Below are 26,054 nucleotides of genomic sequence, written 5' to 3' on the forward strand. Positions count from 1 at the left end.
TGTTTTGAAACATTCTTAAAGGGGAAGAGGTTTTTACGTGACACATTATCATTTGATGATTGGTTACCACAATCACCGAGATGGTGGTGAAGTATGATTGTTTTTTGGCCAAATTACGATGGAAAAACATTTCTACATGCCACTACAATTCGGTATTTGGAAGGAACACCCAAACACCCCTTTCAAGTACCTTCAATTTAATACATCAAAAAAAGCCACTTTGTGCTTGCAACTGGCCTGATTTTTCAGACCAGCCTTCTTGCAACTGCAACGAGGGTTTGTACATCTTGCACGTAGGCAGAGCTTTCAAGGAGAAATTAAATAGTTCCTAATTTGCACAAAAATGAAGTGCTTCAAACAAACACATACTTTGTATGGACAGAGAAGAGATGGAATATATGTAAGACTGAGGACACAGGTGTAATGAGAAATAGATTGATTGCATAGCTGCCCAGTATTCTAAGCCATTTCTTTAGTGCGATTCAAGAGAGCACCAAACAGTATAACAAATTTGTCAATTGGTTTCATAGTCCATTCCCTTTGTTTAGAGCTGTGAAAGGTAGAGCCGAATTCCAAAAAAGATCAATGATGTTTCAGAAATTTCCCATAGGGAATACCAAGCCCAGTGTAAAAAATGCAGTTACTCACAAGTTTTAATCAGCAACACTGTAATGTTATTAAAGTGTAACATCCAAGGGAACACTGACTCTGTCAAAGATGATCCAAATGGGATTCATGAAAATTCCCAACTACAAACAGCAGATTCAAAATAGTATGAGGGGACACCCGGATTTGAACCAGGGACCTCTTGATCTGCAGTCAAATGCTCTACCACTGAGCTATATCCCCAGCTGTCAGCCAAGATCAGAATGACAATATATCAGTACATCATGAAAGAGTGAGAGGATCATGCTAAGTTGTGCCAGAAAGTACAACCTTGAAACTGTGGAACTGTAGAAGTAGTTCTTAATATTATTTATTAAAGGAAAAATGGATCATTAAAAAAAATATATGTATTTGTTTGATTGGTATTTTATTTGAATAGGCAGTGGTACATAGGACCAATGCCTGCACTTAAAATGTTTGTTTTGAAACATTCTCAAAGGGGAAGAGGTTTTTACGGGATACCTTATTGTTTCATGTTTGGTTACCACAATCACTCAGATGGTGATGAAGTATGATTGTTTTGGGCCACATTACGGTGGAAAAACATTTCTACATACCACTACAATTCGGTATTTGGAAGGTACACCCAAACACCCCTTTCACAGACCTTCAATTTAAAACATCAGAAAAAGCCACTTTGTGCTTGCAAATGGCCTGATTCTTCAGGCCAGCCTTCTTGCAACTGCAACAATGGTTCATACATCTTGCACGTAGGCAGAGCATTCAAGGAGAAATTAAATAGTTCCTAATTTGCACAAAAATGAAGTGCTTCAAACAAACACATACTTTGTATGGACAGAGAAGAGATGGAATATATGTAAGACTGAGGACACAGGTGTAATGAGAAATAGATTGATTGCATAGCTGCCCAGTATTCTAAGCCATTTCTTTAGTGCGATTCAAGAGAGCACCAAACAGTATAACAAATTTGTCAATTGGTTTCATAGTCCATTCCCTTTGTTTAGAGCTGTGAAAGGTAGACCCGAATTCCAAAATAGATAAATGATGTTTCAGAAATTTCCCATAGGGAATACCAAGCCCAGTGTAAAAAATGCAGTTACTCACAAGTTTTAATCAGCAACACTGTAATGTTATTAAAGTGTAACATCCAAGGGAACACTGACTCTGTCAAAGATGATCCAAATGGGATTCATGAAAATTCCCAACTACAAACAGCAGATTCAAAATAGTATGAGGGGACACCCGGATTTGAACCAGGGACCTCTTAATCTGCAGTCTAATGCTCTACCACTGAGCTATATCCCCAGCTGTCAGCCAAGATCAGAATGACAATATATCAGTACATCATGAAAGAGTGCGAGGATCATGCTAAGTTGTGCCGGAAAGTACAACCTTGAAACTGTGGAACTGTAGAAGTAGTTCTTAATATTATTTATTAAAGGAAAAATGGATCATTAAAAAAAATATATGTATTTGTTTGATTGAAATTTTATTTGAATAGGCAGTAGTACATAGGACCAATGCCTGCACTTAAAATGTTTGTTTTGAAACATTCTCAAAGGGGAAGAGGTTTTTACGGGATACCTTATTGTTTCATGTTTGGTTACCACAATCACTCAGATGGTGATGAAGTATGATTGTTTTGGGCCACATTACGGTGGAAAAACATTTCTACATACCACTACAATTCGGTATTTGGAAGGTACACCCAAACACCCCTTTCACGGACCTTCGATTTAAAACATCAAAAAAAGCCACTTTGTGCTTGCAAATGGCCTGATTCTTCAGGCCAGCCTTCTTGCAACTGCAACAATGGTTTGTACATCTTGCACGTAGGCAGAGCATTTAAGGAGAAATTAAATAGTTCCTAATTTGCACAAAAAATGAAGTGCTTCAAACAAGCACATACTTTGGATGCACAGGGAAAAGGTGGAATATATGTAAGACTGAGGACATAGGTGAAATGAGAAATAGACTGACTGCATCGCTGCACAGTATTCTAAGCCATTTCTTTAGTGCGATTCAAGAAAGCACCAAACAGTATAACAAATTTGTCAATTGGTTTCATAGTCCATTCCCTTTGTTTAGAGCTGTAAAAGGTAGAGCCGAATTCCAAAATAGATCAATGATGTTTCAGAAATTTCCCATAGGGAATACCAAGCCCAGTGTAAAAAATGCAGTTACTCACAAGTTTTAATCAGCAACACTGTAATGGTATCAAAGTGTAACATCCAAGGGAACACTGACTCTGTCAAAGATGATCCAAATGGGATTCATGAAAATTCCCAACTACAAACAGAAAATTCAAAATAGTATGAGGGGACACCCGGATTTGAACCAGGGACCTCTTGATCTGCAGTCAAATGCTCTACCACTGAGCTATATCCCCAGCTGTCAGCCAACATCAGAATGACAATATATCAGTACATCATGAAAGAGTGAGAGGATCATGCTAAGTTGTGCCGGAAAGTACAACCTTGAAACTGTGGAACTGTAGAAGTAGTTCTTAATATTATTTATTAAAGGAAAAATGGATCATTAAAAAAATATATGTATTTGTTAGATTGGTATTTTATTTGAATAGGCAGTGGTACATAGGACCAATGCCTGCACTTAAAATGTTTGTTTTGAAACATTCTCAAAGGGGAAGAGGTTTTTACGGGATACATTATTGTTTCATGTTTGGTTACCACAATCACTCAGATGGTGATGAAGTATGATTGTTTTGGGCCACATTACTGTGGAAAAACATTTCTACATACCACTACAATTCGGTATTTGGAAGGTACACCCAAACACCCCTTTCACGGACCTTCGATTTAAAACATCAGAAAAAGCCACTTTGTGCTTGCAAATGGCCTGATTCTTCAGGCCAGCCTTCTTGCAACTGCAACAATGGTTCGTACATCTTGCACGTAGGCAGAGCATTTAAGGAGAAATTAAATAGTTCCTACGTTGCACAAAAATGAAGTGCTTCAAACAAGCACATACTTTGGATGCACAGGGAAAAGGTGGAATATATGTAAGACTGAGGACACAGGTGAAATGAGAAATAGACTGACTGCATCGCTGCACAGTATTCTAAGCCATTTCTTTAGTGCGATTCAAGAAAGCACCAAACAGTATAACAAATTTGTCAATTTATTTCACAGTCCATTCCCTTTCTCTTGTGCTGTAAAAGGAATAGCCAAAATCCAAAATAGATCAATGATCTTTCAGAAAGTTCCCAAAGGGAACACCAAGCCGAGTGTTAAAACTGCATTTACTCACAGGTTTTGAGCAGCAAACTCTGTAATGATATTAAAGTGCAATATCCAAGGGAACACTGACTCTGTCAAAGATGATCCAAAAGGAATTGATGAAAAGTCCCAACTACAAACAACAGAATCAAAATAGTCTGAAGGGACACCCGGATTTGAACCAGGGACCTCTTGATCTGCAGTCAAATGCTCTACCACTGAGCTATATCCCCAGCTTTTCAGAAAAATTAGAATGACATAATATCAGTACATCATGAAAGAGTGAGAGGATCATGCTAAGTTGTGCCGGAAAGTACAGGCTTGAAACTGTGGAACAGGAGAAGTAGTCCTTAATATTATTTATTAAAGTAAAACTGGATCATTTAAAAAACAGATTAATTTGTTTCATTGCTATTTTATTTGAATAGGCAGTGGTACATAAGACCAATGCCTCTACATACAATGATTGTTTTAAAACATTCTTATAGCGGAAGAGGTTTTTACATCACACATTATCATTTGATGATTGGTTACCACAATCACCGAGATGGTGGTGAAGCATGAATGTTTTTTGGCCAAATTACGGAGGAAAAACATTTCTACATACCACTACAATTTGGTATTTGGAAGGAACACCCAAACACCCCTTTCAAGTACCTTCGATTTAATGCATCAAAAAAAGCCACTTTGTGCTTGCAACTGGCCTGATTCTTCAGACCAGCCTTCTTGCAACTGCAACGAGGGTTTGTACATCTTGCACGTAGGCAGAGCTTTCAAGGAGAAATTAAATAGTTCCTACGTTGCACAAAAATGAAGTGCTTCAAACAAGCACATACTTTTAATGCACAGGGAAAAGGTGGAATATATGTAAGGCTGAGGACACAGGTGAAATGAGAAATAGACTGACTGCATCGCTGCACAGTATTCTAAGCCATTTCTTTAGTGCGATTCAAGAAAGCATCAAACAGTATAACAAATTTGTCAATTTGTTTCATAGTCCATTCCCTTTCTTTAGTGCTGTAAAAGGAAGAGCCAAATTCCAAAATAGACCAATGATCTTTCAGAAATTTCCCAAAGGGAATACCAAGCCGAGTGTTAAAACTCCATTTACTCACAGGTTTTGAGCAGCAAACTCTGTAATGCTATTAAAGTGCAATATCCAAGGGAACACTGACTCTGTCAAAGATGATCCAAAAGGAATTGATGAAAAGTCCAACTACAAACAACAGAATCAAAATAGTCTGAGGGGACACCCGGATTTGAACCAGGGACCTCTTGATCTGCAGTCAAATGCTCTACCACTGAGCTATATCCCCAGCTTTTCAGTAAAATCACAATGACATAATATCAGTACATCATGAAAGAGTGAGAGGATCATGCTAAGTTGTGCCGGAAAGTACAGGCTTGAAACTGTGGAACAGGAGAAGTAGTCCTTAATATTATTTATTAAAGTAAAACTGGATCATTTAAAAAACAGATACATTTTTTTCATTGCTATTTTATTTGAATAGGCTGTGGTACATAAGACCAATGCCTCTACATACAATGATTGTTTTGAAACATTCTTAAAGGGGAAGAGGTTTTTACGTGACACATTATCATTTGATGATTGGTTACCACAATCACCGAGATGGTGGTGAAGTATGATTGTTTTTTGGCCAAATTACGATGGAAAAACATTTCTACATACCACTACAATTCAGTATTTGGAAGGAACACCCAAACACCCCTTTCAAGTACCTTCAATTTAATACATCAAAAAAAGCCACTTTGTGCTTGCAACTGGCCTGATTCTTCAGACCAGCCTTCTTGCAACTGCAACGAGGGTTTGTACATCTTGCACGTAGGCAGAGCTTTCAAGGAGAAATTAAATAGTTCCTAATTTGCACAAAAATGAAGTGCTTCAAACAAACACATACTTTGTATGGACAGAGAAGAGATGGAATATATGTAAGACTGAGGACACAAGTGTAATGAGAAATAGATTGATTGCATAGCTGCCCAGTATTCTAAGCCATTTCTTTAGTGCGATTCAAGAGAGCACCAAACAGTATAACAAATTTGTCAATTGGTTTCATAGTCCATTCCCTTTGTTTAGAGCTGTGAAAGGTAGAGCCGAATTCCAAAATAGATCAATGATGTTTCAGAAATTTCCCATAGGGAATACCAAGCCCAGTGTAAAAAATGCAGTTACTCACAAGTTTTAATCAGCAACACTGTAATGTTATTAAAGTGTAACATCCAAGGGAACACTGACTCTGTCAAAGATGATCCAAATGGGATTCATGAAAATTCCCAACTACAAACAGCAGATTCAAAATAGTATGAGGGGACACCCGGATTTGAACCAGGGACCTCTTGATCTGCAGTCAAATGCTCTACCACTGAGCTATATCCCCAGCTGTCAGCCAAGATCAGAATGACAATATATCAGTACATCATGAAAGAGTGAGAGGATCATGCTAAGTTGTGCCAGAAAGTACAACCTTGAAACTGTGGAACTGTAGAAGTAGTTCTTAATATTATTTATTAAAGGAAAAATGGATCATTAAAAAAAATATATGTATTTGTTTGATTGGTATTTTATTTGAATAGGCAGTGGTACATAGGACCAATGCCTGCACTTAAAATGTTTGTTTTGAAACATTCTCAAAGGGGAAGAGGTTTTTACGGGATACCTTATTGTTTCATGTTTGGTTACCACAATCACTCAGATGGTGATGAAGTATGATTGTTTTGGGCCACATTACGGTGGAAAAATATTTCTACATACCACTACAATTCGGTATTTGGAAGGTACACCCAAACACCCCTTTCACAGACCCTCAATTTAAAACATCAGAAAAAGCCACTTTGTGCTTGCAAATGGCCTGATTCTTCAGGCCAGCCTTCTTGCAACTGCAACAATGGATCATACATCTTGCACGTAGGCAGAGCATTTAAGGAGAAATTAAATTGTTCCTACGTTGCACAAAAATGAAGTGCTTCAAACAAGCACATACTTTGGATGCACAGGGAAAAGGTGGAATATATGTAAGACTGAGGACACAGGTGAAATGAGAAATAGACTGACTGCATCGCTGCACAGTATTCTAAGCCATTTCTTTAGTGCGATTCAAGAAAGCACCAAACAGTATAACAAATTTGTCAATTTATTTCATAGTCCATTCCCTTTCTTTAGTGCAGTAAAAGGAAGAGCCAAATTCCAAAATAGATCAATGATCTTTCAGAAAGTTCCCAAATGGAACACCAAGCCGAGTATTAAAACTGCATTTACTCACAGGTTTTGAGCAGCAAACTCTGTAATGATATTAAAGTGCAATATCCAAGGGAACACTGACTCTGTCAAAGATGATCCAAAAGGAATTGATGAAAAGTCCCAACTACAAACAACAGAATCAAAATAGTCTGAGGGGACACCCTGATTTGAGCCAGGGACCTCTTGATCTGTAGTCAAATGCTCTACCACTGAGCTATATCCCCAGCTTTTCAGTAAAATCAGAATGACATAATATCAGTACATCATGAAAGAGTGAGAGGATCATGCTAAGTTGTGCCGGAAAGTACAGGCTTGAAACTGTGGAACAGGAGAAGTAGTCCTTAATATTATTTATTAAAGTAAAACTGGATCATTTAAAAAACAGATTAATTTATTTCATTGCTATTTTATTTGAATAGGCAGTGGTACATAAGACCAATGCCTCTACATACAATGATTGTTTTGAAACATTCTTAAAGGGGAAGAGGTTTTTACGTGACACATTATCATTTGATGATTGGTTACCACAATCACCAAGATGGTGGTGAAGTATGATTGTTTTTTGGCCAAATTACGGAGGAAAAACATTTCTACATACCACTACAATTCGGTATTTGGAAGGAACACCCAAACACCCCTTTCAAGTACCTTCGATTTAATACATCAAAAAAAGCCACTTTGTGCTTGCAACTGGCCTGATTCTTCAGACCAGCCTTCTTGCAACTGCAACGAGGGTTTGAACATCTTGCACGTAGGCAGAGCTTTCAAGGAGAAATTAAATAGTTCCTACGTTGCACAAAAATGAAGTGCTTCAAACAAGCACATACTTTTAATGCACAGGGAAAAGCTGGAATATATGTAAGACTGAGGACACAGGTGAAATGAGAAATAGACTGACTGCATCGCTGCACAGTATTCTAAGCCATTTCTTTAGTGCGATTCAAGAGAGCACCAAACAGTATAACAAATTTGTCAATTTGTTTCATAGTCCATTCCCTTTCTTTAGTGCTGTAAAAGGAAGAGCCAAATTCCAAAATAGATCAATGATCTTTCAGAAATTTCCCAAAGGGAATACCAAGCCGAGTGTTAAAACTCCATTTACTCACAGGTTTTGAGCAGCAAACTATGTAATGCTATTAAAGTGCAATATCCAAGGGAACACTGACTCTGTCAAAGATGATCCAAAAGGAATTGATGAAAAGTCCCAACTACAAACAACAGAATCAAAATAGTCTGAGGGGACACCCGGATTTGAACCAGGGACCTCTTGATCTGCAGTCAAATGCTCTACCACTGAACTATATCCCCAGCTTTTCAGTAAAAACAGAATGACATAATATCAGTACATCATGAAAGAGTGAGAGGATCATGCTAAGTTGTGCCGGAAAGTACAGGCTTGAAACTGTGAAACAGGAGAAGTAGTAGTTAATATTATTTATTAAAGGAAAGCTGTATCATTTAAAAAACGGATTACTTTGTTTCATTGCTATTTTATTTGAATAGGCAGTGGTACATAAGACCAATGCCTCTACATACAATGATTGTTTTGAAACATTCTTAAAGGGAAAGAGGTTTTTACGTGACACATTATCATTTGATGATTGGTTACCACAATCACCGAGATGGTGGTGAAGTATGATTGTTTTTTGGCCAAATTACGATGGAAAAACATTTCTACATACCACTACAATTCAGTATTTGGAAGTAACACCCAAACACCCCTTTCAAGTACCTTTGATTTAATACATCAAAAAAAGCCACTTTGTGCTTGCAACTGGCCTGATTCTTCAGACCAGCCTTCTTGCAACTGCAACGAGGGTTTGTACATCTTGCAGGTAGGCAGAGCTTTCAAGGAGAAATTAAATAGTTCCTAAGTTGCACAAAAATGAAGTGCTTCAAACAAACACATACTTTGTATGGAAAGAGAAGAGATGGAATATATGTAAGACTGAGGACACAGGTGTAATGAGAAATAGATTGATTGCATAGCTGCCAAGTATTCTAAGCCATTTCTTTAGTGCGATTCAAGAGAGCACCAAACAGTATAAAAAATTTGTCAATTGGTTTCATAGTCCATTCCCTTTGTTTAGAGCTGTGAAAGGTAGAGCCGAATTCCAAAATAGATCAATGATGTTTCAGAAATTTCCCATAGGGAATACCAAGCCCAGTGTAAAAAATGCAGTTACTCACAAGTTTTAATCAGCAACACTGTAATGGTATTAAAGTGTAACATCCAAGGGAACACTGACTCTGTCAAAGATGATCCAAATGGGATTCATGAAAATTCCCAACTACAAACAGCAGATTCAAAATAGTATGAGGGGACACCCGGATTTGAACCAGGGACCTCTTGATCTGCAGTCAAATGCTCTACCACTGAGCTATATCCCCAGCTGTCAGCCAACATCAGAATGACAACATATCAGTACATCATGAAAGAGTGAGAGGATCATGCTAAGTTGTGCCGGAAAGTACAACCTTGAAACTGTGGAACTGTAGAAGTAGTTCTTAATATTATTTATTAAAGGAAAAATGGATCATTAAAAAAAATTATGTATTTGTTTGATTGGTATTTTATTTGAATAGGCAGTGGTACATAGGACCAATGCCTGCACTTAAAATGTTTGTTTTGAAACATTCTCAAAGGGGAAGAGGTTTTTACGGGATACCTTATTGTTTCATGTTTGGTTACCATAATCACTCAGATGGTGATGAAGTATGATTGTTATGGGCCACATTACGGTGGAAAAACATTTCTACATTCCACTACAATTCGGTATTTGGAAGGTACACCCAAACACCCCTTTCACGGACCTTCGATTTAAAACATCAGAAAAAGCCACTTTGTGCTTGCAAATGGCCTGATTCTTCAGGCCAGCCGTCTTACAACTGCAACAATGGTTCGTACATCTTGCACGTAGGCAGAGCATTTAAGGAGAAATTAAATAGTTCCTACGTTGCACAAAAATTAAGTGCTTCAAACAAGCACATACTTTTAATGCACAGGGAAAAGGTGCAATATATGTAAGACTGAGGACACAGGTGAAATGAGAAATAGACTGACTGCATCGCTGCACAGTATTCTAAGCCATTTCTTTAGTGCGATTCAAGAAAGCACCAAACAGTATAACAAATTTGTCAATTTGTTTCATAGTCCATTCCCTTTCTTTAGGTCTGTAAAAGGAAGAGCCAAATTCCAAAAAAGATCAATGATCTTTCAGAAAGTTCCCAAAGGGAACACCAAGCCGAGTGTTAAAACTGCATTTACTCACAGGTTTTGAGCAGCAAACTCTGTAATGCAGTTACTCACAAGTTTTAATCAGCAACACTGTAATGTTATTAAAGTGTAACATCCAAGGGAACACTGACTCTGTCAAAGATGATCCAAATGGGATTCATGAAAATTCCCAACTACAAACAGCAGATTCAAAATACTATGAGGGGACACCCGGATTTGAACCAGGGACCTCTTGATCTGCAGTCAAATGCTCTACCACAGAGCTATATCCCCAGCTGTCAGCCAAGATCAGAATGACAATATATCAGTACATCATGAAAGAGTGAGAGGATCATGCTAAGTTGTGCCAGAAAGTACAACCTTGAAACTGTGGAACTGTAGAAGTAGTTCTTAATATTATTTATTAAAGGAAAAATGGATCATTAAAAAAAATATATGTATTTGTTTGATTGGTATTTTATTTGAATAGGCAGTGGTACATAGGACCAATGCCTGCACTTAAAATGTTTGTTTTGAAACATTCTCAAAGGGGAAGAGGTTTTTACGGGATACCTTATTGTTTCATGTTTGGTTACCACAATCACTCAGATGGTGATGAAGTATGATTGTTTTGGGCCACATTACGGTGGAAAAACATTTCTACATACCACTACAATTCGGTATTTGGAAGGTACACCCAAACACCCCTTTCACAGACCTTCAATTTAAAACATCAGAAAAAGCCACTTTGTGCTTGCAAATGGCCTGATTCTTCAGGCCAGCCTTCTTGCAACTGCAACAATGGTTCATACATCTTGCACGTAGGCAGAGCATTTAAGGAGAAATTAAATAGTTCCTACGTTGCACAAAAATGAAGTGCTTCAAACAAGCACATACTTTGGATGCACAGGGAAAAGGTGGAATATATGTAAGACTGAGGACACAGGTGAAATGAGAAATAGACTGACTGCATCGCTGCACAGTATTCTAAGCCATTTCTTTAGTGCGATTCAAGAAAGCACCAAACAGTATAACAAATTTGTCAATTTATTTCATAGTCCATTCCCTTTCTTTAGTGCTGTAAAAGGAAGAGCCAAATTCCAAAATAGATCAATGATCTTTCAGAAAGTTCCCAAATGGAACACCAAGCTGAGTGTTAAAACTGCATTTACTCACAGGTTTTGAGCAGCAAACTCTGTAATGATATTAAAGTGCAATATCCAAGGGAACACTGACTCTGTCAAAGATGATCCAAAAGGAATTGATGAAAAGTCCCAACTACAAACAACAGAATCAAAATAGTCTGAGGGGACACCCTGATTTGAGCCAGGGACCTCTTGATCTGTAGTCAAATGCTCTACCACTGAGCTATATCCCCAGCTTTTCAGTAAAATCAGAATGACATAATATCAGTACATCATGAAAGAGTGAGAGGATCATGCTAAGTTGTGCCGGAAAGTACAGGCTTGAAACTGTGGAACAGGAGAAGTAGTCCTTAATATTATTTATTAAAGTAAAACTGGATCATATAAAAAACAGATTAATTTATTTCATTGCTATTTTATTTGAATAGGCAGTGGTACATAAGACCAATGCCTCTACATACAATGATTGTTTTGAAACATTCTTAAAGGGGAAGAGGTTTTTACGTGACACATTATCATTTGATGATTGGTTACCACAATCACCAAGATGGTGGTGAAGTATGATTGTTTTTTGGCCAAATTACGGAGGAAAAACATTTCTACATACCACTACAATTCGGTATTTGGAAGGAACACCCAAACACCCCTTTCAAGTACCTTCGATTTAATACATCAAAAAAAGCCACTTTGTGCTTGCAACTGGCCTGATTCTTTTAAAGTGCAATATCCAAGGGAACACTGACTCTGTCAAAGATGATCCAAAAGGAATTGATGAAAAGTCCCAACTACAAACAACAGAATCGAAATAGTCTGAGGGGACACCCGGATTTGAACCAGGTACCTCTTGATCTGCAGTCAAATGCTCTACCACTGAGCTATATCCCCAGCTTTTCAGAAAAATTAGAATGACATAATATCAGTACATCATGAAAGAGTGAGAGGATCATGCTAAGTTGTGCCGGAAAGTACAGGCTTGAAACTGTGGAACAGGAGAAGTAGTCCTTAATATTATTTATTAAAGTAAAACTGGATCATTTAAAAAACAGATTAATTTGTTTCATTGCTATTTTATTTGAATAGGCAGTGGTACATAAGACCAATGCCTCTACATACAATGATTGTTTTAAAACATTCTTATAGCGGAAGAGGTTTTTACATCACACATTATCATTTGATGATTGGTTACCACAATCACCGAGATGGTGGTGAAGTATGAATGTTTTTTGGCCAAATTACGAAGGAAAAACATTTCTACATACCACTACAATTGGGTATTTGGAAGGAACACCCAAACACCCCTTTCAAGTACCTTCGATTTAATACATCAAAAAAAGCCACTTTGTGCTTGCAACTGGCCTGATTCTTCAGACCAGCCTTCTTGCAACTGCAACGAGGGTTTGTACATCTTGCACGTAGGCAGAGCTTTCAAGGAGAAATTAAATAGTTCCTACGTTGCACAAAAATGAAGTGCTTCAAACAAGCACATACTTTTAATGCACAGGGAAAAGGTGGAATGTATGTAAGGCTGAGGACACAGGTGAAATGAGAAATAGACTGACTGCATCGCTGCACAGTATTCTAAGCCATTTCTTTAGTGCGATTCAAGAAAGCATCAAACAGTATAACAAATTTGTCAATTTGTTTCATAGTCCATTCCCTTTCTTTAGTGCTGTAAAAGGAAGAGCCAAATTCCAAAATAGATCAATGATCTTTCAGAAATTTCCCAATGGGAATACCAAGCCGAGTGTTAAAACTCCATTTACTCACAGGTTTTGAGCAGCAAACTCTGTAATGCTATTAAAGTGCAATATCCAAGGGAACACTGACTCTGTCAAAGATGATCCAAAAGGAATTGATGAAAAGTCCCAACTACAAACAACAGAATCAAAATAGTCTGAGGGGGCACCCGGATTTGAACCAGGGACCTCTTGATCTGCAGTCAAATGCTCTACCACTGAGCTATATCCCCAGCTTTTCAGTAAAATCAGAATGACATAATATCAGTACATCATGAAAGAGTGAGAGGATCATGCTAAGTTGTGCCGGAAAGTACAGGCTTGAAACTGTGGAACAGGAGAAGTAGTCCTTAATATTATTTATTAAAGTAAAACTGGATCATTTAAAAAACAGATACATTTTTTTCATTGCTATTTTATTTGAATAGGCCGTGGTACATAAGACCAATGCCTCTACATACAATGATTGTTTTAAAACATTCTTAAAGCGGAAGAGGTTTTTACATCACACATTATCATTTGATGATTGGTTACCACAATCACCGAGATGGTGGTGAAGTATGAATGTTTTTTGGCCAAATTACGGAGGAAAAACATTTCTACATACCACTACAATTCGGTATTTGGAAGGAACACCCAAACACCCCTTTCAAGTACCTTCGATTTAATACATCAAAAAAAGCCACTTTGTGCTTGCAACTGGCCTGATTCTTCAGACCAGCCTTCTTGCAACTGCAACGAGGGTTTGTACATCTTGCACGTAGGCAGAGCCTTCAAGGAGAAATTAAATAGTTCCTACGTTGCACAAAAATGAAGTGCTTCAAACAAGCACATACTTTTAATGCACAGGGAAAAGGTGGAATATATGTAAGGCTGAGGACACAGGTGAAATGAGAAATAGACTGACTGCATCGCTGCACAGTATTCTAAGCCATTTCTTTAGTGCGATTCAAGAAAGCATCAAACAGTATAACAAATTTGTCAATTTGTTTCATAGTCCATTCCCTTTCTTTAGTGCTGTAAAAGGAAGAGCCAAATTCCAAAATAGACCAATGATCTTTCAGAAATTTCCCAAAGGGAATACCAAGCCGAGTGTTAAAACTCCATTTACTCACAGGTTTTGAGCAGCAAACTCTGTAATGCTATTAAAGTGCAATATCCAAGGGAACACTGACTCTGTCAAAGATGATCCAAAAGGAATTGATGAAAAGTCCAACTACAAACAACAGAATCAAAATAGTCTGAGGGGACACCCGGATTTGAACCAGGGACCTCTTGATCTGCAGTCAAATGCTCTACCACTGAGCTATATCCCCTGCTTTTCAGTAAAATCACAATGACATAATATCAGTACATCATGAAAGAGTGAGAGGATCATGCTAAGTTGTGCCGGAAAGTACAGGCTTGAAACTGTGGAACAGGAGAAGTAGTCCTTAATATTATTTATTAAAGTAAAACTGGATCATTTAAAAAACAGATACATTTTTTTCATTGCTATTTTATTTGAATAGGCCGTGGTACATAAGACCAATGCCTCTACATACAATGATTGTTTTGAAACATTCTTAAAGGGGAAGAGGTTTTTACGTGACACATTATCATTTGATGATTGGTTACCACAATCACCAAGATGGTGGTGAAGTATGATTGTTTTTTGGCCAAATTACGATGGAAAAACATTTCTACATACCACTACAATTCAGTATTTGGAAGGAACACCCAAACACCCCTTTCAAGTACCTTCAATTTAATACATCAAAAAAAGCCACTTTGTGCTTGCAACTGGCCTGATTCTTCAGACCAGCCTTCTTGCAACTGCAACGAGGGTTTGTACATCTTGCACGTAGGCAGAGCTTTCAAGGAGAAATTAAATAGTTCCTAATTTGCACAAAAATGAAGTGCTTCAAACAAACACATACTTTGTATGGACAGAGAAGAGATGGAATATATGTAAGACTGAGGACACAAGTGTAATGAGAAATAGATTGATTGCATAGCTGCCCAGTATTCTAAGCCATTTCTTTAGTGCGATTCAAGAGAGAACCAAACAGTATAACAATTTTGTCAATTGGTTTCATAGTCCATTCCCTTAGAGCTGTGAAAGGTAGAGCCGAATTCCAAAATAGATCAATGATGTTTCAGAAATTTCCCATAGGGAATACCAAGCCCAGTGTAAAAAATGCAGTTACTCACAAGTTTTAATCAGCAACACTGTAATGGTATTAAAGTGTAACATCCAAGGGAACACTGACTCTGTCAAAGATGATCCAAATGGGATTCATGAAAATTCCCAACTACAAACAGAAAATTCAAAATAGTATGAGGGGACACCCGGATTTGAACCAGGGACCTCTTGATCTGCAGTCAAATGCTCTACCACTGAGCTATATCCCCAGCTGTCAGCCAAGATCAGAATGACAATATATCAGTACATCATGAAAGAGTGAGAGGATCATGCTAAGTTGTGCCGGAAAGTACAACCTTGAAATTGTGGAACTGTAGAAGTAGTTCTTAATATTATTTATTAAAGGAAAAATGGATCATTAAAAAAAATATATGTATTTGTTTGATTGGTATTTTATTTGATAGGCAGTGGTACATAGGACCAATGCCTGCACTTAAAATGTTTGTTTTGAAACATTCTCAAAGGGGAAGAGGTTTTTACGGGATACCTTATTGTTTCATGTTTGGTTACCACAATCACTCAGATGGTGATGAAGTATGATTGTTTTGGGCCACATTAGGGTGGAAAAACATTTCTACATACCACTACAATTAGGTATTTGGAAGGTACACCCAAACACCCCTTTCACGGACCTTCGATTTAAAACATCAGAAAAAGCCACTTTGTGCTTGCAAATGGCCTGATTCTTCAGGCCAGCCTTCTTGCAACTGCAACAATGGTTCGTACATCTTGCACGTAGACAGAGCATTTAAGGAGAAATTAAATAGTTCCTAGGTTGCACAAAAATGAATTGCTTCAAACAAGCACATACTTTGGATGCACAGTGAAAAGGTGGAATATATGTAAGACTGAGGACACAGGTGAAATGAGAAATAGACTGACTGCATCGCTGCACAGTATTCTAAGCCATTTCTTTAGTGCGATTCAAGAAAGCACCAAACAGTATAACAAATTTGTCAATTTATTTCATAGTCCATTCCCTTTCTCTTGTGCTGTAAAAGGAAGAGCCAAATTCCAAAATAGATCAATGATCTTTCAGAAAGTTCCCAAAGGGAACACCAAGCCGAGTGTTAAAACTGCATTTACTCACAGGTTTTGAGCAGCAAACTCTGTAATGATATTAAAGTGCAATATCCAAGGGAACACTGACTTTGTCAAAGATGATACAAAAGGAATTGATGAAAAGTCCCAACTACAAACAACAGAATCAAAATAGTCTGAGGGGACACCCGGATTTGAACCAGGGACCTCTTGATCTGCAGTCAAATGCTCTACCACTGAGCTATATCCCCAGCTTTTCAGTAAAATCAGAATGACATAATATCAGTACATCATGAAAGAGTGAGAGGATCATGCTAAGTTGTGCCGGAAAGTACAGGCTTGAAACTGTGGAACAGGAGAAGTAGTCCTTAATATTATTTATTAAAGTAAAACTGGCTCATTTAAAAAACAGATTAATTTGTTTCATTGCTATTTTATTTGAATAGGCAGTGGTACATAAGACCAATGCCTCTACATACAATGATTGTTTTGAAACATTCTTAAAGCGGAAGAGGTTTTTACATGACACATTATCATTTGATGATTGGTTACCACAATCACGAGATGGTGGTGAAGTATGAATGTTTTTTGGACAAATTACGGAGGAAAAACATTTCTACATACCACTACAATTCAGTATTTGGAAGGAACACCCAAACACCTCTTTCAAGTACCTTCGATTTAATACATCAAAAAAAGCCACTTTGTGCTTGCAACTGGCCTGATTCTTCAGACCAGCCTTCTTGCAACTGCAACGAGGGTTTGTACATCTTGCACGTAGGCAGAGCTTTCAAGGAGAAATTAAATAGTTCCTACGTTGCACAAAAATGAAGTGCTTCAAACAAGCACATACTTTTAATGCACAGGGAAAAGGTGGAATATATGTAAGACTGAGGACACAGGTGAAATGAGAAATAGACTGACTGCATCGCTGCACAGTATTCTAAGCCATTTCTTTAGTGCGATTCAAGAAAGCATCAAACAGTATAACAAATTTGTCAATTTGTTTCATAGTCCATTCCCTTTCTTAAGTGCTGTAAAAGGAAGAGCCAAATTCCAAAATAGATCAATGATCTTTCAGAAATTTCCCAAAGGGAATACCAAGCCGAGTGTTAAAACTCCATTTACTCACAGGTTTTGAGCAGCAAACTCTGTAATGCTATTAAAGTGCAATATCCAAGGGAACACTGACTCTGTCAAAGATGATCCAAAAGGAATTGATGAAAAGTCCCAACTACAAACAACAGAATCAAAATAGTCTGAGGGGACACCCGGATTTGAACCAGGGACCTCTTGATCTGCAGTCAAATGCTCTACCACTGAGCTATATCCCCAGCTTTTCAGTAAAATCAGAATGACATAATATCAGTACATCATGAAAGAGTGAGAGGATCATGCTAAGTTGTGCCGGAAAGTACAGGCTTGAAACTGTGGAACAGGAGAAGTAGTCCTTAATATTATTTATTAAAGTAAAACTGGATCATTTAAAAAACAGATTAATTTTTTTCATTGCTATTTTATTTGAATAGGCCGTGGTACATAAGACCAATGCCTCTACATACAATGATTGTTTTGAAACATTCTTAAAGGGAAAGAGGTTTTTACGTGACACATTATCATTTGATGATTGGTTACCACAATCACCGAGATGGTGGTGAAGTATAATTGTTTTTTGGCCAAATTACGATGGAAAAACATTTCTACATACCACTACAATTCAGTATTTGGAAGTAACACCCAAACACCCCTTTCAAGTACCTTTGATTTAATACATCAAAAAAAGCCACTTTGTGCTTGCAACTGGCCTGATTCTTCAGACCAGCCTTCTTGCAACTGCAACGAGGGTTTGTACATCTTGCACGTAGGCAGAGCTTTCAAGGAGAAATTAAATAGTTCCTAAGTTGCACAAAAATGAAGTGCTTCAAACAAACACATACTTTGTATGGAAAGAGAAGAGATGGAATATATGTAAGACTGAGGACACAGGTGTAATGAGAAATAGATTGATTGCATAGCTGCCCAGTATTCTAAGCCATTTCTTTAGTGCGATTCAAGAGAGCACCAAACAGTATAAAAAATTTGTCAATTGGTTTCATAGTCCATTCCCTTTGTTTAGAGCTGTGAAAGGTAGAGCCGAATTCCAAAATAGATCAATGATGTTTCAGAAATTTCCCATAGGGAATACCAAGCCCAGTGTAAAAAATGCAGTTACTCACAAGTTTTAATCAGCAACACTGTAATGGTATTAAAGTGTAACATCCAAGGGAACACTGACTCTGTCAAAGATGATCCAAATGGGATTCATGAAAATTCCCAACTACAAACAGCAGATTCAAAATAGTATGAGGGGACACTCGGATTTGAACCAAGGACCTCTAGATCTGCAGTCAAATGCTCTACCACTGAGCTATATCCCCAGCTGTCAGCCAACATCAGAATGACAACATATCACTACATCATGAAAGAGTGAGAGGATCATGCTAAGTTGTGCCGGAAAGTACAACCTGGAAACTGTGGAACTGTAGAAGTAGTTCTTAATATTATTTATTAAAGGAAAAACGGATCATTAAAAAAAATATGTATTTGTTTGATTGGTATTTTATTTGAATAGGCAGTGGTACATAGGACCAATGCCTGCACTTAAAATGTTTGTTTTGAAACATTCTCAAAGGGGAAGAGGTTTTTACGGGATACCTTATTGTTTCATGTTTGGTTACCATAATCACTCAGATGGTGATGAAGTATGATTGTTTTGGGCCACATTACGGTGGAAAAACATTTCTACATACCACTACAATTCGGTATTTGGAAGGTACACCCAAACACCCCTTTCACGGACCTTCGATTTAAAACATCAGAAAAAGCCACTTTGTGCTTGCAAATGGCCTGATTCTTCAGGCCAGCCTTCTTGCAACTGCAACAATGATTCGTACATCTTGCACGTAGGCAGAGCATTTAAGGAGAAATTAAATAGTTCCTACGTTGCACAAAAATTAAGTGCTTCAAACAAGCACATACTTCTAATGCACAGGGAAAAGGTGCAATATATGTAAGACTGAGGACACAGGTGAAATGAGAAATAGACTGACTGCATCGCTGCACAGTATTCTAAGCCATTTCTTTAGTGCGATTCAAGAAAGCACCAAACAGTATAACAAATTTGTCAATTTGTTTCATAGTCCATTCCCTTTCTTTAGGTCTGTAAAAGGAAGAGCCAAATTCCAAAAAAGATCAATGATCTTTCAGAAAGTTCCCAAAGGGAACACCAAGCCGAGAGTTAAAACTGCATTTACTCACAGGTTTTGAGCAGCAAACTCTGTAATGCTATTAAAGTGCAATATCCAAGGGAACACTGACTCTGTCAAAGATGATCCAAAAGGAATTGATGAAAAGTCCCAACTACAAACAACAGAATCAAAATAGTCTGAGGGGACACCCGGATTTGAACCAGGGACCTCTTGATCTGCAGTCAAATGCTCTACCACTGAGCTATATCCCCAGCTTTACAGAAAAATTAGAATGACATAATATCAGTACATCATGAAAGAGTGAGAGGATCATGCTAAGTTGTGCCGGAAAGTACAGGCTTGAAACTGTGGAACAGGAGAAGTAGTCCTTAATATTATTTATTAAAGTAAAACTGGATCATTTAAAAAACAGATTAATTTGTTTCATTGCTATTTTATTTGAATAGGCAGTGGTACATAAGACCAATGCCTCTACATACAATGATTGTTTTAAAACATTCTTAACTCCATGGCTGCTAAGGCAATTTCCCTCCTGTGCTGGGAATTGCTTATTTTCATTGTTTTTTGACGAGCTGGGCTCGTCATCAGTGTATGAGGAGGCTACACCATGACGAGCCCAGCTCGTCATGAGTGTGGAAGGGGTTAAAGCGGAAGAGGTTTTTACATCACACATTATCATTTGATGATTGGTTACCACAATCACCGAGATGGTGGTGAAGTATGAATGTTTTTTGGCCAAATTACGGAGGAAAAACATTTCTACATACCACTACAATTCGGTATTTGGAAGGAACACCCAAACACCCCTTTCAAGTACCTTCGATTTAATACATCAAAAAAAGCCACTTCGTGCTTGCAACTGGCCTGATTCTTCAGACCAGCCTTCTTGCAACTGCAACGAGGGTTTGTACATCTTGCACGTAGGCAGAGCTTTCAAGGAGAAATTAAATAGTTCCTACGTTGCACAAAAATGAAGTGCTTCAAACAAGCACATACTTTGGATGCACAGGGAAAAGGTGGAATATATGTAAGACTGAGGACACAGGTGAAATGAGAAATAGACTGACTGCATCGCTGCACAGTATTCTAAGCCATTTCTTTAGTGCGATTCAAGAAAGCACCAAACAGTATAACAAATTTGTCAATTTATTTCATAGTCCATTCCCTTTCTCTTGTACTGTAAAAGGAATAGCCAAATTCCAAAATAGATCAATGATCTTTCAGAAAGTTCCCAAAGGGAACACCAAGCCGAGTGTTAAAACTGCATTTACTCACAGGTTTTGAGCAGCAAACTCTGTAATGATATTAAAGTGCAATATCCAAGGGAACACTGACTCTGTCAAAGATGATCCAAAAGGAATTGATGAAAAGTCCCAACTACAAACAACAGAATCAAAATAGTCTGAGGGGACACCCTGATTTGAACCAGGGACCTCTTGATCTGTAGTCAAATGCTCTACCACTGAGCTATATCCCCAGCTTTTCAGTAAAATCAGAATGACATAATATCAGTACATCATGAAAGAGTGAGAGGATCATGCTAAGTTGTGCCGGAAAGTACAGGCTTGAAACTGTGGAACAGGAGAAGTAGTCCTTAATATTATTTATTAAAGTAAAACTGGATCATTTAAAAAACAGATTAATTTATTTCATTGCTATTTTATTTGAATAGGCAGGGGTACATAAGACCAATGCCTCTACATACAATGATTGTTTTGAAACATTCTTAAAGGGGAAGAGGTTTTTACGTGACACATTATCATTTGATGATTGGTTACCACAATCACCAAGATGGTGGTGAAGTATGATTGTTTTTTTGCCAAATTACGGAGGAAAAACATTTCTACATACCACTACAATTCGGTATTTGGAAGGAACACCCAAACACCCCTTTCAAGTACCTTCGATTTAATACATCAAAAAAAGCCACTTTGTGCTTGCAACTGGCCTGATTCTTCAGACCAGCCTTCTTGCAACTGCAACGAGGGTTTGAACATCTTGCACGTAGGCAGAGCTTTCAAGGAGAAATTAAATAGTTCCTACGTTGCACAAAAATGAAGTGCTTCAAACAAGCACATACTTTTAATGCACAGGGAAAAGCTGGAATATATGTAAGACTGAGGACACAGGTGAAATGAGAAATAGACTGACTGCATCGCTGCACAGTATTCTAAGCCATTTCTTTAGTGCGATTCAAGAGAGCACCAAACAGTATAACAAATTTGTCAATTTGTTTCATAGTCCATTCCCTTTCTTTAGTGCTGTAAAAGGAAGAGCCAAATTCCAAAATAGATCAATGATCTTTCAGAAATTTCCCAAAGGGAATACCAAGCCGAGTGTTAAAACTCCATTTACTCACAGGTTTTGAGCAGCAAACTATGTAATGCTATTAAAGTGCAATATCCAAGGGAACACTGACTCTGTCAAAGATGATCCAAAAGGAATTGATGAAAAGTCCCAACTACAAACAACAGAATCAAAATAGTCTGATGGGACACCCGCATTTCAACCAGGGACCTCTTGATCTGCAGTCAAATGCTCTACCACTGAGCTATATCCCCAGCTTTTCAGTAAAATCAGAATGACATAATATCAGTAAATCATGAAAGAGTGAGAGGATCATGCTAAGTTGTGCCGGAAAGTACAGGCTTGAAACTGTGGAACAGGAGAAGTAGTAGTTAATATTATTTATTAAAGGAAAGCTGTATCATTTAAAAAACGGATTACTTTGTTTCATTGCTATTTTATTTGAATAGGCAGTGGTACATAAGACCAATGCCTCTACATACAATGATTGTTTTGAAACATTCTTAAAAGGGAAGAGGTTTTTACGTGACACATTATCATTTGATGATTGGTTAACACAATCACCGAGATGGTGGTGAAGTATGATTGTTTTTTGGCCAAATTACGATGGAAAAACATTTCTACATACCACTACAATTCAGTATTTGGAAGTAACACCCAAACACCCCTTTCAAGTACCTTTGATTTAATACATCAAAAAAAGCCACTTTGTGCTTGCAACTGTGCTGATTCTTCAGACCAGCCTTCTTGCAACTGCAACGAGGGTTTGTACATCTTGCACGTAGGCAGAGCTTTCAAGGAGAAATTAAATAGTTCCTAAGTTGCACAAAAATGAAGTGCTTCAAACAAACACATACTTTGTATGGACAGAGAAGAGATGGAATATATGTAAGACTGAGGACACAGGTGTAATGAGAAATAGATTGATTGCATAGCTGCCCAGTATTCTAAGCCATTTCTTTAGTGCGATTCAAGAGAGCACCAAACAGTATAACAAATTTGTCAATTGGTTTCATAGTCCATTCCCTTTGTTTAGAGCTGTGAAAGGTAGAGCCGAATTCCAAAATAGATCAATGATGTTTCAGAAATTTCCCATAGGGAATACCAAGCCCAGTGTAAAAAATGCAGTTACTCACAAGTTTTAATCAGCAACACTGTAATGGTATTAAAGTGTAACATCCAAGGGAACACTGACTCTGTCAAAGATGATCCAAATGGGATGCATGAAAATTCCCAACTACAAACAGCAGATTCAAAATAGTATGAGGGGACACCCGGATTTGAACCAGGGACCTCTTGATCTGCAGTCAAATGCTCTACCACTGAGCTATATCCCCAGCTGTCAGCCAACATCAGAATGACAACATATCAGTACATCATGAAAGAGTGAGAGGATCATGCTAAGTTGTGCCGGAAAGTACAACCTTGAAACTGTGGAACTGTAGAAGTAGTTCTTAATATTATTTATTAAAGGAAAAATGGATCATTAAAAAAATATATGTATTTGTTTGATTGGTATTTTATTTGAATAGGCAGTGGTACATAGGACCAATGCCTGCACTTAAAATGTTTGTTTTGAAACATTCTCAAAGGGGAAGAGGTTTTTACGGGATACCTTATTGTTTCATGTTTGGTTACCACAATCACTCAGATGGTGATGAAGTATGATTGTTTTGGGCGACATTACGGTGGAAAAACATTTCTACATACCACTACAATTCGGTATTTGGAAGGTACACCCAAACACCCCTTTCACGGACCTTCGATTTAAAACATCAGAAAAAGCCACTTTGTGCTTGCAAATGGCCTGATTCTTCAGGCCAGCCTTCTTGCAACTGCAACAATGGTTCGTACATCTTGCACGTAGGCAGAGCATTTAAGGAGAAATTAAATAGTTCCTACGTTGCACAAAAATGAAGTGCTTCAAACAAGCACATACTTTTAATGCACAGGGAAAAGGTGCAATATATGTAAGACTGAGGACACAGGTGAAATGAGAAATAGACTGACTGCATCGCTGCACAGTATTCTAAGCCATTTCTTTAGTGCGATTCAAGAAAGCACCAAACAGTATAACAAATTTGTCAATTTGTTTCATAGTCCATTCCCTTTCTTTAGGTCTGTAAAAGGAAGAGCCAAATTCCAAAAAAGATCAATGATCTTTCAGAAAGTTCCCAAAGGGAACACCAAGCCGAGTGTTAAAACTGCATTTACTCACAGGTTTTGAGCAGCAAACTCTGTAATGCTATTAAAGTGCAATATCCAAGGGAACACTGACTCTGTCAAAGATGATCCAAAAGGAATTGATGAAAAGTCCCAACTACAAACAACAGAATCAAAATAGTCTGAGGGGACACCCGGATTTGAACCAGGGACCTCTTGATCTGCCCTCAAATGCTCTACCACTGAGCTATATCCCCAGCTTTTCAGAAAAATTAGAATGACATAATATCAGTACATCATGAAAGAGTGAGAGGATCATGCTAAGTTGTGCCGGAAAGTACAGGCTTGAAACTGTGGAACAGGAGAAGTAGTCCTTAATATTATTTATTAAAGTAAAACTGGATCATTTAAAAAACAGATTAATTTGTTTCATTGCTATTTTATTTGAATAGGCAGTGGTGCATAAGACCAATGCCTCTACATACAATGATTGTTTTGAAACATTCTTAAAGCGGAAGAGGTTTTTACATCACACATTATCATTTGATGATTGGTTACCACAATCACGGAGATGGTGGTGAAGTATGAATGTTTTTTGGCCAAATTACGGAGGAAAAACATTTCTACATACCACTACAATTCGGTATTTGGAAGGAACACCCAAACACCCCTTTCAAGTACCTTCGATTTAATACATCAAAAAAAGCCACTTTGTGCTTGCAACTGGCCTGATTCTTCAGACCAACCTTTTTGCAACTGCAACGAGGGTTTGTACATCTTGCACGTAGGCAGAGCTTTCAAGGAGAAATTAAATAGTTCCTACGTTGCACAAAAATGAAGTGCTTCAAACAAGCACATACTTTTAATGCACAGGGAAAAGGTGGAATATATGTAAGACTGAGGACACAGGTTAAATGAGAAATAGACTGACTGCATCGCTGCACAGTATTTTAAGCCATTTCTTTAGTGCGATTCAAGAAAGCATCAAACAGTATAACAAATTTGTCAATTTGTTTCATAGTGCATTCCCTTTCTTTAGTGCTGTAAAAGGAAGAGCCAAATTCCAAAATAGATCAATGATCTTTCAGAAATTTCCCAAAGGGAATACCAAGCCGAGTGTTAAAACTCCATTTACTCACAGGTTTTGAGCAGCAAACTCTGTAATGCTATTAAAGTGCAATATCCAAGGGAACACTGACTCTGTCAAAGATGATCCAAAAGGAATTGATGAAAAGTCCCAACTACAAACAACAGAATCAAAATAGTCTGAGGGGACACCCGGATTTGAACCAGGGACCTCTTGATCTGCAGTCAAATGCTCTACCACTGAGCTATATCCCCAGCTTTTCAGTAAAATCAGAATGACATGATATCAGTACATCATGAAAGAGTGAGAGGATCATGCTAAGTTGTGCCGGAAAGTACAGGCTTGAAACTGTGGAACAGGAGAAGTAGTCCTTAATATTATTTATTAAAGTAAAACTGGATCATTTAAAAAACAGATACATTTTTTTCATTGCTATTTTATTTGAATAGGCCGTGGTACATAAGACCAATGCCTCTACATACAATGATTGTTTTGAAACATTCTTAAAGGGGAAGAGGTTTTTACGTGACACATTATCATTTGATGATTGGTTACCACAATCACCGAGATGGTGGTGAAGTATGATTGTTTTTTGGCCAAATTACGATGGAAAAACATTTCTACATACCACTACAATTCAGTATTTGGAAGGAACACCCAAACACCCCTTTCAAGTACCTTCAATTTAATACATCAAAAAAAGCCACTTTGTGCTTGCAACTGGCCTGATTCTTCAGACCAGCCTTCTTGCAACTGCAACGAGGGTTTGTACATCTTGCACGTAGGCAGAGCTTTCAAGG

The 26,054-nt window shown here is 37.7% G+C and overlaps 23 non-coding genes across 23 annotated transcripts; all 23 read right to left on the minus strand.

Moving 5' to 3' along the window:
• Positions 1–777: 777 nt before the first annotated feature.
• On the minus strand, positions 778–849 carry TRNAC-GCA (transfer RNA cysteine (anticodon GCA)). The gene has a single exon. It is a non-coding gene; the product is annotated as a tRNA-Cys (tRNA).
• Positions 850–1,860: 1,011 nt separating this feature from the next.
• TRNAC-GCA (transfer RNA cysteine (anticodon GCA)) lies at positions 1,861–1,932 on the minus strand. The gene has a single exon. It is a non-coding gene; the product is annotated as a tRNA-Cys (tRNA).
• A 1,012-nt stretch (positions 1,933–2,944) lies between these two features.
• Positions 2,945–3,016, minus strand: TRNAC-GCA (transfer RNA cysteine (anticodon GCA)). The gene has a single exon. It is a non-coding gene; the product is annotated as a tRNA-Cys (tRNA).
• A 1,011-nt stretch (positions 3,017–4,027) lies between these two features.
• TRNAC-GCA (transfer RNA cysteine (anticodon GCA)) lies at positions 4,028–4,099 on the minus strand. The gene has a single exon. It is a non-coding gene; the product is annotated as a tRNA-Cys (tRNA).
• Positions 4,100–5,110: 1,011 nt separating this feature from the next.
• On the minus strand, positions 5,111–5,182 carry TRNAC-GCA (transfer RNA cysteine (anticodon GCA)). Its single transcript has one exon. It is a non-coding gene; the product is annotated as a tRNA-Cys (tRNA).
• Positions 5,183–6,193: 1,011 nt separating this feature from the next.
• Positions 6,194–6,265, minus strand: TRNAC-GCA (transfer RNA cysteine (anticodon GCA)). The gene has a single exon. It is a non-coding gene; the product is annotated as a tRNA-Cys (tRNA).
• Positions 6,266–7,277: 1,012 nt separating this feature from the next.
• TRNAC-ACA (transfer RNA cysteine (anticodon ACA)) lies at positions 7,278–7,349 on the minus strand. Its single transcript has one exon. It is a non-coding gene; the product is annotated as a tRNA-Cys (tRNA).
• Positions 7,350–8,361: 1,012 nt separating this feature from the next.
• On the minus strand, positions 8,362–8,433 carry TRNAC-GCA (transfer RNA cysteine (anticodon GCA)). Its single transcript has one exon. It is a non-coding gene; the product is annotated as a tRNA-Cys (tRNA).
• Positions 8,434–9,444: 1,011 nt separating this feature from the next.
• TRNAC-GCA (transfer RNA cysteine (anticodon GCA)) lies at positions 9,445–9,516 on the minus strand. Its single transcript has one exon. It is a non-coding gene; the product is annotated as a tRNA-Cys (tRNA).
• A 1,048-nt stretch (positions 9,517–10,564) lies between these two features.
• Positions 10,565–10,636, minus strand: TRNAC-GCA (transfer RNA cysteine (anticodon GCA)). Its single transcript has one exon. It is a non-coding gene; the product is annotated as a tRNA-Cys (tRNA).
• A 1,012-nt stretch (positions 10,637–11,648) lies between these two features.
• On the minus strand, positions 11,649–11,720 carry TRNAC-ACA (transfer RNA cysteine (anticodon ACA)). The gene has a single exon. It is a non-coding gene; the product is annotated as a tRNA-Cys (tRNA).
• A 580-nt stretch (positions 11,721–12,300) lies between these two features.
• Positions 12,301–12,372, minus strand: TRNAC-GCA (transfer RNA cysteine (anticodon GCA)). The gene has a single exon. It is a non-coding gene; the product is annotated as a tRNA-Cys (tRNA).
• Positions 12,373–13,384: 1,012 nt separating this feature from the next.
• On the minus strand, positions 13,385–13,456 carry TRNAC-GCA (transfer RNA cysteine (anticodon GCA)). Its single transcript has one exon. It is a non-coding gene; the product is annotated as a tRNA-Cys (tRNA).
• Positions 13,457–14,467: 1,011 nt separating this feature from the next.
• On the minus strand, positions 14,468–14,539 carry TRNAC-GCA (transfer RNA cysteine (anticodon GCA)). The gene has a single exon. It is a non-coding gene; the product is annotated as a tRNA-Cys (tRNA).
• A 1,006-nt stretch (positions 14,540–15,545) lies between these two features.
• TRNAC-GCA (transfer RNA cysteine (anticodon GCA)) lies at positions 15,546–15,617 on the minus strand. Its single transcript has one exon. It is a non-coding gene; the product is annotated as a tRNA-Cys (tRNA).
• Positions 15,618–16,628: 1,011 nt separating this feature from the next.
• Positions 16,629–16,700, minus strand: TRNAC-GCA (transfer RNA cysteine (anticodon GCA)). Its single transcript has one exon. It is a non-coding gene; the product is annotated as a tRNA-Cys (tRNA).
• A 1,011-nt stretch (positions 16,701–17,711) lies between these two features.
• Positions 17,712–17,783, minus strand: TRNAC-GCA (transfer RNA cysteine (anticodon GCA)). The gene has a single exon. It is a non-coding gene; the product is annotated as a tRNA-Cys (tRNA).
• A 1,011-nt stretch (positions 17,784–18,794) lies between these two features.
• Positions 18,795–18,866, minus strand: TRNAC-GCA (transfer RNA cysteine (anticodon GCA)). The gene has a single exon. It is a non-coding gene; the product is annotated as a tRNA-Cys (tRNA).
• A 1,010-nt stretch (positions 18,867–19,876) lies between these two features.
• TRNAC-GCA (transfer RNA cysteine (anticodon GCA)) lies at positions 19,877–19,948 on the minus strand. Its single transcript has one exon. It is a non-coding gene; the product is annotated as a tRNA-Cys (tRNA).
• A 1,154-nt stretch (positions 19,949–21,102) lies between these two features.
• Positions 21,103–21,174, minus strand: TRNAC-ACA (transfer RNA cysteine (anticodon ACA)). Its single transcript has one exon. It is a non-coding gene; the product is annotated as a tRNA-Cys (tRNA).
• Positions 21,175–23,269: 2,095 nt separating this feature from the next.
• On the minus strand, positions 23,270–23,341 carry TRNAC-GCA (transfer RNA cysteine (anticodon GCA)). Its single transcript has one exon. It is a non-coding gene; the product is annotated as a tRNA-Cys (tRNA).
• Positions 23,342–24,352: 1,011 nt separating this feature from the next.
• On the minus strand, positions 24,353–24,424 carry TRNAC-GCA (transfer RNA cysteine (anticodon GCA)). Its single transcript has one exon. It is a non-coding gene; the product is annotated as a tRNA-Cys (tRNA).
• A 1,012-nt stretch (positions 24,425–25,436) lies between these two features.
• On the minus strand, positions 25,437–25,508 carry TRNAC-GCA (transfer RNA cysteine (anticodon GCA)). The gene has a single exon. It is a non-coding gene; the product is annotated as a tRNA-Cys (tRNA).
• Positions 25,509–26,054: the final 546 nt, after the last annotated feature.

Source organism: Lissotriton vulgaris, chromosome 1_1, assembly GCF_964263255.1.
Source record: "Lissotriton vulgaris chromosome 1_1, aLisVul1.2, whole genome shotgun sequence".
NCBI lineage: Eukaryota > Metazoa > Chordata > Amphibia > Caudata > Salamandridae > Lissotriton > Lissotriton vulgaris.